Source organism: Pinus tabuliformis, chromosome 3_1 (assembly GCF_031772625.1).
Source record: "Pinus tabuliformis cultivar Carrire ecotype Pingquan chromosome 3_1, CPIR1, whole genome shotgun sequence".
Taxonomy (NCBI): domain Eukaryota; kingdom Viridiplantae; phylum Streptophyta; class Pinopsida; order Pinales; family Pinaceae; genus Pinus; species Pinus tabuliformis.
In genome coordinates, this window is record NC_142301.1 from 198807347 (window position 1) to 198819784 (window position 12438).

The following is a 12438-nucleotide window of genomic DNA, read 5'->3' on the forward strand; positions in this document are numbered from 1 at the left end:
CCTCCCATAAACACTTCGGGTGATACTTTGATCTTCTTGTAGGTCGTTTCCGCAAGGGACAGTGATTGAGGGTTTTGTTGGTGCATGGTACTCTTTGAACCTAGGTCCAATCCCCTTGAGCCAATATTTCCAGAGACCACCGTGTCTCCATCCACTTAGTTCAGGATTATCTCCCTGAGTGTCTCCACCCATCCAACCAGGAATCTAGAGCACACTAAATATTCAGCTACTAACCCCGCATATATCTAAACACACATATATTTTCCTTTGATAAACATGGATCTAGAGCACATTGTGTTCCACCTCCTCCACCTTACAAGATTCCAGAAGGCACAATGTCTCCACCTATTTCTTCTCTCCACCCATGATTTCTAGTATGCTGCTACAGGAATGTCATCATTACTTCTAGAATTCTTCTTCTACCTCATGAGTCCACTCGCAACCCTATATGCCTAACTTGACATACAAGTTCCTGCATCACACTGTCTATTTTTTTGTTCCTTTTCAATCTCGACCCCATTTTTTTCCCGACATTCTCACCCTTAATCCTTTTCTCCTCATATTTCCAAATTCACCTCCCCTCCCCCCCGCCACCTCCTTCTTTCTTCTCTGTCATTTCCCTATTTTTCCTAACCCCCTTGCAACCTCTTACATGTTGAGCGCACATCACATCCCATGAGGAAACAAAGGTGGTATGGGATTATCCTCCATTCAGGTAGCCCATACTCCACCTTCTTTCCTTTCATGTAGGCCATTAAACCCAATCAAGAAAAATGGTGGACATTAAATGAATAGCATGAGTTAACCAATTCCCAAGCAACACCTCCCCAAAACTTTTAATCTGTGTCCACTCCTCACAACCAGTCATTATGTTTACATTTTCACAATATTTACATGAATTAAAAATCACAATGATACTTACAAGAGAGGTAGAAAAAAAGGGTTGTCACACCTTATACATGAAAATATCATGTTATTGATGAGTCTCATCCTCATACTATGATTATTCCTCTAGGATGTCATCTATATAGGGTACCAAAGGTAGTTTTGACCACTGCAATTTCATTAATCTTAGAAAAAAAGGTTGAAAGGTAATCTCTCAAACCCCAAAGGTTCTCCTCCTCATGGTTTAGTCCAATGATGAGAGGAAGGTCACTACAAACATCATAGCCTCAACATGGGGCCCCTCTTCACAACAAAAGTAGGTGGACAAGATTGTAGAGACATACAAAGATATATGCACTCCACCTGTGGGAGTTCTTCTATAGTATTAGGCCAAACACTTGATTGACTTGATAAGCATTGCACTTTTACCTAATGGCCTAATATATAGATGATATCTCTTAAAGAATGAGGAAATAAAACTTTAGATTTATGATCTCGCTTGAAAGGGCCACCTTCTACCAAGCTCTTCACCTTGTAAGATTCTAATTATGTTGATGCAAAAGAAGGATGGGACATGGAGACTACGTATTTATTATAGAGGCCTGGACACAATCATTATCAAGAATAGATACTTGATCCCTTAGATTGACAATATTCTTGATCGTCTTAAGGGTGCTAAGTTCTTTAGTAATATTTATGTGACGTCAAACTGAATTCCAATTGAATAAACTGATGTATCGAAGACAACCTTCAAGTTTAGTGAAGGTTGTTTGGTCAATTTAGTGTCCTAAATTTCTCTACATAAATTATCAATCTGGGTATCGTAAACTGATGAAGTGCAATGCACTGTTTGTGCTATCTAACCCTTCTTACTTCGTTGTTTTTATGTTTTATGTTGTTTTGGGGTTTTTTGGTCTTTTAATTCCTAATGACTTACAATGTAAATTATCAAAACTAAATCTAACTTTCTTAAAGACTGCTCAAAATCTAAAAATGAAAACAAAGCTAAGAAAGAAATGAAAACAAAGCTAAGAAAGATATGGAAACAAAGCTAAGAAAGAAATCAAAACAAAGTTTCTACTCTTATTTTCCCATTTTTTTCCAAGTCATGAATTAAAACTGAAAGTGAAATTTGCAATCTATGTCTAACTAATTACAGAATAAAACTAAATGAAATATTTGGTTACTCTGCCTCTCAATTTTGGGAGAAAGTCTCCTTGGGATGACATTTAAGTAATTATGTACTTCATTAATCTAAGAGAAAGCAAATACAAAGATGCAGAATAACTCATTGCATAGATGAAATGTTCAACCACTTCGTTAAGGATGAATTATCAACTTGAAGGGTTTTCCATAAACATACATTAACACCATGAGTTAGTATTTTAAACTAAAAATGAAATGGAAAAGATAGTAAATGAAACTGATCAGTTTAATTAAGAATTTAAACTAGCAAAACAGTGAATGAAGTAAACTATCCAACAATGTGTCCTTATCATTCTTCAATCCTACTCTCATCCTAGAACAAGGTTAGTTTTTAATTTAAGAAACAAGATTACACTATTGAGTTCTATCTTCTAAACTACTGATAAGAACTAAAAAGAAATCAAGCTAATGGAAACTGCTCTAAATTATAAACATTGTTAGTAAGAAAATGATTATAAACACTGTTTTAGAAAGAAAATGATGAATTTACAGTTAACAAGAAGAATAAAAATAAATCAAATCAAATATTCTTCAGTGTATGGGCCCTCTGCAACTGATTAGGCTACGCTTGCTCAATCAACTCCAAGAAAACTCCTTCAGATGTTCATAAAAACATGCGGTCTTCTCATATTAAAACAGGGACACAAAATGCCCAAAAATTACATAGTCTAGAACTTCGATTTCACATTAAAACTATTACTAACTTCTTCGGTCCCTTACACAGGTATTTATAATAAAAATCATATAACTGTTTGTGGAGAAAAACATGCTATAGCCAAACACGTAGAAGACAGATATGCAGAATTTCTTCCTCGGCTGCTGGAGAAATAAATCCAAGACATGGTGGTTGTTGGATTCGTTTGTATAGGTGGTTGTTGGAGTCCATAGGTATAGGTAGTTGCTCCGGATAACGCTTCCCATTGCTGTGAAATGCATTAATTAACCACGAAACAGAGTCCCGTTAGCCTCGATCTCTTTTTGTTTGACTTATCCATTGACCATAGTCTTATGCCATCTTCTTTGTCAACCTGGGCTAAATGAATAGGATAGGGTCCATGTCATGATGATTTCAAAGCTGCCCATGTGGCTATTTTCTCCTTCTGACACCTGGAACCTGTTAGAGCATGGAGGTAGCTGTGGAACAGCGAGTTAGCTATAGAATAGGCTGTACTCCGTAGCTAATATACAAAAATTTATTCAAACAACAAAACATAAAAGCATAACATGTAAATCACTAAATGTCCTCCTCAAGACAGTATATACAGTTATTAGTGATGAGAATGCATCTTTATTATGGAAAAAAAAAGAAAATGAATGAGAAGAGTTGCTAGGGAAAGAGTAATTTTGAGCCTCATCATACCCCCACTGCAAAATCATTGCATGTCCCCATGCAACTTTCAAAAATGTGAACTTCTTTCTCCTATTGCATCTGTTCTGACACTTCTACCAGCACATCCAACTTCCTTTTCTTAATTCTTATTGCACTAACTTTCATCCTAGGCTTCTTCATAAGAAGTCTGTATTTGAGGTTGATAAGTGTTCTGCTCAAATTCCTATTTTTCCTCTTCAACTTCCTATTCTTCTTGTACCATAGCCCTAGGTGCAGTATTATATTGTCATGGATGGCTTTATCCAGTTTACTTTGTTCCTTCAGGGTTTCATTTTCTTTCTTAATATGCCTATTCAATATCTCCAACTCATAGGTTTCTTGTTTGAGGGAGTCAGTCAGAGGTTCTTGTGGATTGACAGGTTGCTCTAGATTGGTTGAGGATCCTGGATCCATTGAGGTATCCTTCCTCTCTAATGACTCTATGTAGTCATAGACTTGCTGCTGTACTAGATTTATGCTAGGAGAAGCTCTGCTTGGGCTTCCTTCAAAATTCTGTGGAGAGTTTTGTGGATTGTGTTCAGGTGGAATACTATCAGGAGATTCAACTGAGGTTTCTTCTTCTAAGTTTATAAACTGGGCTCCTTTTGATGTTACCTTCCTCACCTTACCTCGGAGTCTAGAGCTTCTTCTCAGGTTTTGGAAGCTTATGGTTTCTTCTCTTGTGTCCTTCTTCCTCTTCCCTATCTCCTTCTTTTTCTTGATTTGCTCCCTAATCTTGGTCAGTCTTTTGGAGAGTAACTATTCATATTCTTGTGGTGATGAAGGTTCAGAAATGTCTTCATTTATTTCTTCAGTTTTCTCTTTCATTTTTCCTTTCTGTTTGGTTTGCTTTCTAACCTCTGGTTTAGAAGTTGTCTCGGCATCAATCTTTTGTGAGGAGGTTCCAGATTTGTTTTGACTATTAATGCTAATCTTTCTCCTCCTACTTTTCTTAACATGACTCTCCTCAGGTGACTCTAGAGCATCCTGGAAAAATTTTCTTACCAAGAAATCTTCTCAAGTATCCCCTATACTTTTCAAATGGAATTCAACTAGTATTTTCACTAATCCATTATGATATATAGTTGTTTCTATGGATTAAATTTTCTTTTGGACATTTGTAGCCATCCTTCTTAGACTGTTTAGAAGGAAGAAGGGAAGGTTGATGGTTCCATTTTCTAAGAAATTCATTAATAAGTGTATATGGTATACATATATAAACCCAAATCTTCCTTCACATGTAATGAATTTTTGCAATATCAACAGCATATTACCCCATTTGTTCTTGAGTGCTGAAATAGGAATTCCCTTCCTAAATACTATAAAATCCATACATGGGTTTCTAAGGATCACTTTCCAAATTCACCATGAAATTCCTTGTTTTTAAACCATATTTCTCTTTGTCTCGACAACTCTGTTGCTTCTGCTATGAAGGATTTTGTGACTCCAAATTTAATATCTCTTATCTCCACTTTTGTGCCATCAAATGACCTTGCAAAAGACTTGGTAATTTCCTTGTGGTAGCCGTCAAATTTCTCAATAAAATTTAACCATCCGGCCTTCTGTAGCATCCCTTTAAGCTGTGGATACCCCTCCATATACTTTACCCCTATGGGCTCTGTCCTGACAATAAGCCCCATATCCCCTGTTTTCGGTTAACCTTCAAAATTACTCTTACTGTCTATAAAACGAGTGTTATTTAAGAAATGGAATGACTATGTGTATGGAAATGGAATGACTGTGTATATATGAAAATGGAAAGATTGTGTGTATATGAAAATGGAATGACTGTTGTCTATGTGATAGAATGACTGCGTGTTATAGGAGAGATAAACTTAAGGGTTTGCGTGTAATAAATAGACAGTAAGGGTTTAGAGAGTCGTAGATAGGTAGGTCACATCGTCATCTTGACCGTTAACAGGTGGAGTTGTGGAGGACCGTTTAAGTACAGGTTATGGAGTTTGAAGCAGAGATTTGTTATGAAAGAATCATTGAGACTGTTTGTCATTAAAGATGGAAGATATGGCGGAGATATAGTGGCAGTCAAATCAAATGATGGTCAACTAAGGAGACATGTGATTATACATACTATACAAACTTATGTTTTCAAATTGCCTTCTGAAATAAATCCTTGCATTTACCTTTGGAACCTTTACCTTTCATTTGCTAATTTTTTTGATGTTGATCCACAGGTACCTTGAGCATGGTTGGTCTTCAATAATTGATTTTTTTTTCAATTCCCTGAATACATGATTTTATTATGAGTTGTACACTTGTGCCTAAACTAATAAACAAATTGTAGCTACAGAATCAGATTAGTTGCAGAACAAAATCAGCTGCAGAACGTGAAAGAGAAAGTGAAATATGGCTTATGGATCATGAATGAAATGGAAGTGGCTATGTAAGTGAAAGATGTAAGACAAGATGATAAATGAAATGAAAAATGGAATGAAAGTTGTAAAAGGAAAAATTGAAAAATTTATTGATGAAATATGACAATGAGATGAAGTGAAACTGCAAAAACAAAACAGAGTGAGGTGAGATGAGATGATGAATTTGCAGAATCTAAACTGCAGAGTGACTATAGATTTTTGCCACTACTTATTACAAAAAGAAAATGGAAAATATGGGGTGTTATAAACCTCTGATTTTCACCCTGTATTTTTTGTATAAGTATGCCAATCAATGATTGGTTTTCAACCTTATACAATTTATATTTGTTTTTATTTTTCTTTTCTTCTTTTTTTTTCTAGGAAAAATAAAGACTAAGTTAGTGGAGAAGAAGAATTCTTCTTCACTAGCTTCATTTCAGAATTGTCTTGGAAAATCTTAATGAACTCCTCTTTTGAAATTGGTTTCTGATATATCTTTAATCTATGACCATTCACAAGAAGAGGAGTTTTACTTTCATCTATTTTTCTTATCCTCACTACTCCATTACTAAAGACTTTTTCAATCTCATATGGCCCAAGCCAATGAGTTTGAAACTTCCCTTGAAAATATTTAAACTTTGAATCAAACAATAGCGCCCAATCTCCCACTTGAAACCTCTTGCCCTTGATATATTTGTCATGCCATTTAACCCTGTATTGTTGGACTATACTAGTCCTTTGAATTGCCTCTTGCCTGACTTCATCAAGTTCATTTAATTGCTCCATCCTATGCTTTTGTGCCTCTAATAAATCTAGTCCTAGTTGGACTACCATCTTAAAAGTTCTGATTTGGAACTCTATAGGGAACATGACTTGTTTCCCATAAACAAGTTCATAGGTTGTATGTCTCGTTGTGTTCCTCCATGTAGTTCTATAGGCCCATAAGGCTTCAGGAAGCCTTTCTGCCCAATCTCTTCTATGTAGATGCACAGTCTTGGTGAAGATTCATTCAATCACTTTATTTGTAGATTCCACTTAACCATTGCTTGTGGATAATAGGGAGTAGATTTCCCATGTTTTATCTTGTAATTTTCCACAAGACCCTCCACCATTTTAGATGTAAATTGAGATCCCTGATCTGTCACAATTTTTCTTGGAACACCAAAACGAGTGAAGATGTCCTCAAAAAGAAAATTAACTACAGATTTTTCATTAGCAAAAGGTAATGCTTTGGCTTCTACCCATTTAGTGACATAATCAGTGCATACCAATATATACTTCTTCTGCTTAGATGGAGTATTAATTGGCCCAAAAAAATCTAAGGCCCACTTTTCAAAAGGTTCGATGAGTAGCTGAATTTGTAATGGCATTTCATTTGAGGGAGCAGGTTTCCCTATCCTTTGGCAGCTGTCACACCTCCTGACATATTCTTTGGCATCGTTGAAGATGGATGGCCAATAATATCCTAAAGAAAGGATTTCATAGGTTGTCCTCTTGGCAGAAAAGTGTCCACCACATGGCTCATCATGACATTCCTTAAGAATCTCGAGCATTTCATCTTCCCTGACACACCTTCTAATCATAAGATCTGGGCCTATTTTATACAATTCGTTAGTGATCCATGAATATCTTGCACTTACCTAAATAATTTTTCTTTTCTCTCTAGGAAACAAATGTGTAGGTAACTTTCCTATGACTAAATAGTTAGCAATATCTGCAAACCAAGGAGTTTGAGTAGTTACTGCAAAAAGATATTCATCAGGAAACTTATCTTCAACCGAAGAATCTTCTTTGATATTTTGAATCCTAGACAAGAAATCAGCAACTGTGTTTTGTTTTCCAGGTCTATCTAGCACAGTAATGTTGAATTCTTGCAAAAGTAAAAGCCATCTTGTAACTCTGCCATTAGTAATAGGTTTATTCATTAAATATCTAATTGCAGAGTGATCTGTATGAACAAAGGTTTCATGGCCTGTTACATAGTGTCTGAACTTGTTAATTGCATGAACAACAGCTAAAAATCCCTTTTTAGTCACAGTATAATTTAACTCAGTGGGAGTCAAATTCTTATTTGTATAGTAAATGGCATAAGGAATCAAATCTCTTTGTCCCAATACAGCTCCCAGAGTTGTATCTGAAGCATCTGTTGAAATATGAAAAGGGAGTTTCCAATTTGGGCCTCTTAAAATGGGTGCTTTAGAAATTTTTATTTTTAAGGTTTCAAATGCCAACTAGAAATCAGAATTCCAATTGAATTCACAATCTTTGGTAAGCAATTTGAAGAGTGGGGATGCTATTTTAGTGAAATTTTCTATAAACCTTCTATAGTATCCTGTAAATCCTAGAAAACGTCTACCATTCTTTTGGCAATTTAGGATTGATAATTTAGAGATGACTTCAACTTTAGATTTGTCAACTTTAATCCCAACTCCTAAAATGTGATGTCCTAAAACAATACATTCTGTAAACATCATAAAACATTTTTCATGGCTTAGTGAAAGGTTTGCTTCTTTACATATTTTAAGAACTTTTTCCAAATTTTCCAAAGCTTCTTCAAATGTATTCCCATAGACTGTAAAATCATCCATATATACCTCTACACAATCATATATTAGATCAGAAAAAATTCCTAGTACTGCTCTTTGGAATGTTGCAGGTGCATTACATGACCCAAAAGGAAGTACTCGATAGGAATAAGTTCCCCATGGACAAGTAAATGTGGTTTTATCCTGATCTTCAGGTACCTGAATTTGATTATAACCACTAAAACCATCCAAGAATGAGAAATACTTCTTACCTACTAATGTATCTAACACTTGATGTATAAAAGGCAAAGGAAAATGATCTTTAAGGTTTTTTTTATTCAGTTCTATATAATCAATGCACACCCTCCATTTACCATTCTTTTTAGGCACAATTACCAAATAAGGAACCCATTGGCTATCTGAAATTGGGTAAATGAAGTTTACATTCAGTAATTTTTGGAGCTCTTCTTTCACAATCTCTCTAAGATTTGGATTCATCCTTCTCTGAGGTTGTCTGATAGGTCTACAATTTTCCTCAATGTAGATGTGATGGATACAAGTCTTAGGATTAATGCCTTTCATGTTGGTGTATTCCCATTCAAATGCAACAGAATGTTTTTGTAATGTTTTGATTAGCTCTTCTTGTTGTATTTTCTCCAAGTTTTTGTTTATGTTCAATGTCCTACCTGGAAACATTTCAATTGTAGAGCTACCAAACTCTTCCATAGAATAGAGAGACATCTGCCTAGATGACAAATATTCAACAATTAGATTTTTCTTGAAATTGCTCATGGTCATATTCTGAAGATGATTCAAAATTCTCCAATGCATTTAAAGTTTGACTATCTTCACTAATATCTGAAATAGTAAAGAGAGGTTGAATTTCATCTTCATCATCAGTCCATTCTTTGTCATCTATTTTTGTGGTTGCTTTTGCTGGAGGATATAGAGTAATTTTTTTTGTTGAATTACCATCAGAAATATACATGTCACCAGATCTACAGCTAATAAAAGCATCAGCTGTGGCCAGCCAAGGTCTTCCTAATATGAGTGGATGTCCTCCTAGATTGTTCTTGGGAGTTAAGATCATAAAATCAACAGGATATTCCCAAGAATCTAAGGATACTGAAATACTTCTAACACTCCATCTGGTTTGATTACTGATCTATCTCCTAGTTGTAGTAAGGTAGTGTGTAAAGAAGATTAGGAAGCTTGAGCTGCTCCATAGTTTGTTTTCTCATGATGTTTATTGTTGCCCCTAAGTCAATCAATGTATTTGGAATTTCAACTCCATTGATATGTGTTTTCACAATTGGACTTCCTGGATCCACATATTTTTCTATGGCAATTTTTCCCATCATTTTGTCTGTTATTTTTCCTTCCAGGTGAATTCTTTTTGTTTCCTTTGTTTTTCTTCCTAGTTTCTTTATGCTCAACTCATTTATTGTTTTGGCTAGAATTGGAATTTATTTAATGGCTTGTAGCAAAGGACTTTTGATACAGACATTCTTCAATTCATCTAGAAAATCATAACTGGGCAACATAATATGATTTTCTACTCCTCTATCAATTTGTAATCTTTCAGGAAAAGGAGGTGTAGAAATAGATGTTGGTTGCTCAATGATAGGAGTTGTGTTCACTGATTCTTTTTGTTTTTCTTTTTCAATGTTTCGTTTTTGGAGAGATGTTCCCTAAAAACTTTTATTGACCTTTAGAGAATCTTCCTCAGAATTATCTTGTTCTTGAATAACTACAAAAGCTCTTTCCTTTTCTAATATCTTACCAGATCTTAGTTGAACATCATTAAGATCTAGAGGAGTAATCATATAGGTTGGAAATTGTTGTCCTTCTACCATGTAAGCATTCTGAGGATTTTTATTGTTGGGGTTTGGTAATGGTTGGGTAGGTAGCTGATTTGGTTTCTGCTGAAATGGCAGTAAGAGTTGAGGATTTTGGTTTTGTTGTGGATTTTGTTGTGGAATTTGTTGTGGAAATGGTAATGAAAGTTGAGGGTTCTGATTTTGAAGTTGTGGTTGCTGATTTTGTTGTGGAATGTGTGGGGGAGGATAATTCTGATATGATGGAGGATATTGATAATATTGAGAAAATCTCCCATAAGGATTTTGTACTCCTTGTGCGCACGGTTGAGATTGAGATTGAGATTGAGGCCAAGTTTGAGATTTAGGCCAAGTTTGAGGCCAAGGTTGCTGCCAAGAATTCCAATTTGGTGGGGGCTGAAGATACATTTGATTGTTAGATCCTTGATTTTGTCACCCCTGCCAAGGTTTTCTAGTAACAAAACAAAGAGGTTCTGCAGAATTTGGGACTGTTTCCTCTTGAAAGACAACCTTAAGACCTGGAATTGAAGGAAAACCCTTGGTCTCATGGATTTCTAAGCAAATCATATAAGTTTCTACAACTTTTGCATCCAAAGGACATTTTCTTAGAGCATGTTTTTTTCTGCATTTTGGACAAAAAATGGCTAAAGTGTCAGCCTCGGTTTTCTGCTTGTTTTTTAATTTAAGGGTGTCTATTTGCTCACTAAGACTTCCTAGGATATCTCTTTTAAATTCATCAAGCATATTACCAATTTCTGCCCTACTTACAGACCTAGTTATATATTTTTTTACTCTAACAAGAGAAGGATCTCTTAGACCTTTCCCTGTTTTGGATTTCCCTCTTGAGAAATGAACACATAATTCTCTTGTATCATTTAATGGGAGTTGAGAGATATCTCCCTTCCCCATCATGTTAAGCATATCTATCCACTCATCTCTAATGGCTTTTAGTAAAAGAGCTTTCAAGGTATCTTCATCTAAATTGTCCATCTTTGCTCTTTTCAAATTGTAGAATATCTTAATCAAATCCTCTAAGTTTTCATCCTCTCTTTGCATCATTTTCAACACTTCATATTTGTGATTGGTAGGCATGCAATAATCCAAATACCTATCCAAAAACATTTTTTCCATGTCATTCCATGTTCTAATGGACTGAGTGACTAACCCCATGAACCACTTCAAAGCAGCGCCTTTCAGTGTTGAAGGGAACAACTTAAGTTTTTGAGAGTCTTCTAGATAATCATAAGTTTTGCACAAGACTTCAAACTCAAATAAGAATGTTTTAGGATCCTCACTTTTTAACCCATGGAAGTTTGGGAGGACAGAAGGTGAGATATTTTTTATTGTGGCATTTGTTTCTTCATCCACTATAGGGAATCCAAAAGAGTTATCTATTTCCCTATTTCCTCTGCCTCCTCCATTATTTCCTCTACCTCCTCCTCTACCCCCTCCTCCAAACAATGTGAATTCTCCATCCTGTTTTTCTTCTACCATTATAGTTTTCTCAGGGTCAGTATAGGGTTCAACCTGCAAGGTTACTTTCTCCTCCTCTAGTTCTTCTATTAATGGGATATGGGAGAGAGGTTCTACTTCTTCTTCCTCACCAGGTATTCCTAATTCTTCAACTAAAATGTGCTCTCCTGTGGAGGTGAAAAAGGCTATTCCTATTGTTGGAGATTCAAGATTTTTTTCCCCTAGGACTGACTTGGTAGATGAAGTAGGAGATTCGTTCGATTGGATTTCTGCCCCTGGAATTTCAGAAGTTCTATGGCTGGGAGTATGAGTTTGGGATGGAGGTGTATCTTTTTTTGTTCTTGGTGGAGTATGTTGAAAAGTGTGCAACAAGAAATGCTTGTTGAGATTGCAACAAGATGATGGAGCTTAGTGAAAAGAGTCGCCTTCACTAAGTGGGCCCGCAGGCTATTTTTGGCGCAAGTCTATTTTTAGACATATGGATCATGTCTATGGATTGCAGGTTGTTGTTTATGGATGATTGGTCAAGTTGGGAAAAATAGATGGACTTCTATTTTTGATCAAAGTGTGAGTGATCAAAGTCTATTTTTAGACTGGCTGTCAAAAATAGAAAAGTCAAATATTATTGTCTCATAATAATATTTGGACTATAAACTTGATCTTATTCTCTTGGAGCACTTCAGTTTGAGCTACAGAGGTGGCACATGCAGCTGTCATAAGGAAATACGTTTTTCTTATGAGTCAGTTGAGTTGTTGCATGCATGACTTCA